The sequence below is a fragment of the Kogia breviceps genome, chromosome 7 (genome assembly GCF_026419965.1).
Source record: "Kogia breviceps isolate mKogBre1 chromosome 7, mKogBre1 haplotype 1, whole genome shotgun sequence".
In the NCBI taxonomy this organism is placed as follows: domain Eukaryota; kingdom Metazoa; phylum Chordata; class Mammalia; order Artiodactyla; family Physeteridae; genus Kogia; species Kogia breviceps.
Window position 1 is genome coordinate 26,588,779 of NC_081316.1, and position 3,536 is coordinate 26,592,314.

Sequence of the window (3,536 nt, forward strand, 5' to 3'; positions counted from 1 at the left end):
TGGCATCCCGGCTAAGACCAGACATCCCATCAATGACAGCTGTTCTGAGACATGACTCAGTATTTGTGGGGCAACTCTCAAGGAAATAGCCACTTCAAATTTATCCTATTTTACCATGCAGACGACTTGTGGGGAGAGAGAACATTTTTTGCCTTCTGCCAAAACAAAGTCTTTTATGTGGGTCAAGAGGCCTTACCCTGACCCTGTAGCTTCAAGATAATGCTGACCTCTCTAAGGAATATATTTTCATTTTCGGCATTTGAGAAATCCATGCACAACACTAGCGGGAAGGAAGGTATGATACATATATACCATGGAATATTACTCAGCCATAAAAAAGAGTGAAATAATGCCACCTGCAGCAACATGGATGGACCTAGAGATTGTCATACTGAGTGAAGTTCTAATTAAAATCCAAACATGTGGTGTAAACCCAGTGGACACATATATTCGCTCTGGCACTTACAGTAGAAAACCACTTCTACCCTATACTCCTGGCTTAGATGTGGCTGGGATAATAGGATCTGTTGGAGAGAGTGTATCTGCTTTCAAGAAAGGCGACAGTTTTCACTACCGGCACCATCTCTGGAGGCTACACAGAGTATGCTCTGGCAGCCGATGACACTGTTTACACACTGCCATAAAAACTGGACTTGAAACAAGGAGCTGCCGTCGGGATCCTGTGTTTTACTGCTTATCGAGCTCTGCTCCCCAGTGCCTATGTGAAAGCTAGAGAAAGTGTTCTGGTTCATGGGGCTAGTGGAGGGATTGGAATAGCAGCGTGCCAGACTGCTAGAGCTTATGGCTTAAAGGTTTGGGCACAGCTGGTACTGAGGAAGGACAAAAGATGGTTCTGCAAAATGGAGCCCACGAAGTGTTTAATCACAAAGGAGCTCATTACATTGATAAAATTAAGAAATCTGTTGGTGAAAAAGGAGTTGATATGATTACTGAAATGTTAGCTAATGTAAATCTTAGCAATGGTTTGAATCTTTTGTCACATGGAGGATGAGTAATAGTTGTTGGCAGCAGAGGTCCTATTGAAATAAACCCACGGGACACCATGGCAAAGGAATCTAGCATAATAGGAGTTGCTCTCTATCCATCCACCAAGGAGGAATTTCAGCAGTTTGCAGCAGTCCTTCAAGCTGGAATGGAAGTTGGTTGGTTGAGACCAGTAATTGGTCCCCGGGATCCATTGGAGAAGGTGGCCCAGGCTCATGAAGATATCACTCATAGCAGTGGGGCTGTTGGAAAAATGATTCTTCTCTTAAAATGATTAATCCTTCCACAGATCTCCTGCGTAATTAAAGTTTCTTACCTCAGTTTTATGTATACTAAAAAAAAAAAAGAAAAGAAAAGAAAAAAGCATCGGTTTATACTTTGAAACATACTAAACATCTTTAAAAAATGATTTCAGGGACGAAAGTCTTGTTACTAGACAAGATGAAATTTCCCCTGAGTGGACAATCTCTAGTTTAGCAATCTCAAACTGCCCCTTTATCCTCATGCTTTCAGAAAATAATCACAGCCAACAAGTACTGAGTACCACTCAATGCCAGGCACTGTTCTCAGTGCTCTATGTGCAGCATCTCACTGCATCCCCTCTACAACACTGTGACTTGTAGGCATTTTTATTATCATTTAACAGGTGGACACTAAGATTCAAAGAGTTTAGGTAATTTGTTCAAAGTATCACACTAGAAAGTGGCAGGGCTGGGACCCAAACCCAGACTGAGTGACTCCAAAGCTCTTAAACTTGAAGCTAAATTACTTGCTATATACTCTCATACGTGTTAGTTATCCTCTTCTTGCTGTTGTTATATAATCTTCACTATTCTAGCACCCTTAGGAATGCCTCTGTGTGTGTGTGTGTGTGTGTGTGTGTGTGTGTGTGTGTGCATGAGAGAGAGAGAGAGAGAGAATGAGAGAGAACAGGAATGGACATCTGTGTGGTGATGTTGCATATACACATACAGTCATTGCCAGGCCCCTGTTCCCCATCATTTTATGTGGTTCCTTCTGATTGCCTGGGTTGTCTAAGATTGAAAGCTACTCTATGTCAAGGGCTTTGATTCACTCAGAACCCATATGGGTGCCACATGAGAGCCTCTGTTAAGGCCACAATAGTAATAAGTCCTCTGTTAAGTACCACAATAGAGGAATAAGAATCAGTAAGTGAAAACTTCTGGAACCAGGCAGGAGGAGCCTGCTAGCTCTGTCCCTAACTCAGTTCCTCCTTCCTTCCCTGCCTTCCTTCTTTTTCTCCAAGTCAACACCAAGAAGGGCACTGGAGGCTTATTGAAGAGCTTGTGAGAAATAGCAGTGAGGACCCAGAACATTCCATGTCTCCAGACCTGTGTGCATCTTTGTGGGTCTGGGTGGAATGGGGACCATTTTGGTGGACTCTGATGGCTTTTTTAAACCCTGAATTCCATTCAGAGTCATTTTCTTGGGGATAGACAATTTAAGATGTGAAACAAAAGTCAAAACATGAAGTGGATCTGTTTCCTCTAAGGACGGTTCCCCTTCCAGACCAGGCAAAGGCCGCGCCCCAGCTGTAACTCATTCATTCGCCTGGGGGTGTCCAGGCCTGGAGAGACTCTGTCCCCTTTAATCTCTGGAGGCTGGTTAGTCGGGATGCCAGGCTCCCTGCCCTCCCACCCCCATGACTGACAGTGGTCCAAAATGTCCATCATCTTTTTGCACAAGGTTTGCTGTTCATTAAAAAAATCACCTTTCTTGTGGACAAGAAAATTACTTTTTTTTTTTTTCACCTTTGAGCTCAAAATCTCACTTATATTAGGGCTTGGATGAGCTGCAAATCCAGTCCAATCCAGAAATGCCCAATAAAAAGCCTAATTTGAATTTTGCCCCAGACCAAATTATGGGGAGGAAGTAAGTGGAGGGAGGACCTAGAGTCTGTCATTGCATTTCTAATTACGTTGTTTCTCCTAGTGTGGGAAGAATAGGACCCTGGGCCAGGGATCTGAGTGCAGGCAGCCCCTGTGTCTGGGTGGTTTCTTCCAAGTGCCCCTCCCCACCAGGCAACAATGCCCTCTGCTTCATGGACACCCGGGGCCAGGACCTAGCAGCAAAGCATCTGAGACTGTGTTAAACTGGAGAGAAACTCAGCCAGAAGTTGACATCGCCATTGCGCCACCTGCTGGAAGTTTGGAAAAAGACTCTGAAATTCATGGTTTGGCTGTAACTAGTAACTACACAATCCTAATGATTATTTGTAATAATTCTCATTTCGTCTTATTACACAAGTTACACAGGTTTTTGAAGACAATTTAAGATGTTCATACAATTAAAACAAAACATAAAAATCACTCACAATCCTGTCACCCAGAGATTACCATCATTTATATTTTGTTGGCTTTCCTTCCATCCTTCCAGTCTTTTTTCTACTTAGATATATGTAAATTCATATACACTATTAGTCTCATTCAGTACACATTATTCTATAGCCTAATTTTTAGGATTAACAATATGTCTTCAATATTTTTGCATGTCATTAATTATAACCTGCA

The 3,536-nt window shown here is 42.6% G+C and overlaps 1 pseudogene; it reads left to right on the forward strand.

The window, feature by feature from the left end:
• Nucleotides 1-349: 349 nt before the first annotated feature.
• On the forward strand, nt 350-1,279 carry LOC131760269 (zeta-crystallin-like; annotated as a pseudogene).
• The last annotated feature ends 2,257 nt before the right edge of the window (nt 1,280-3,536 follow it).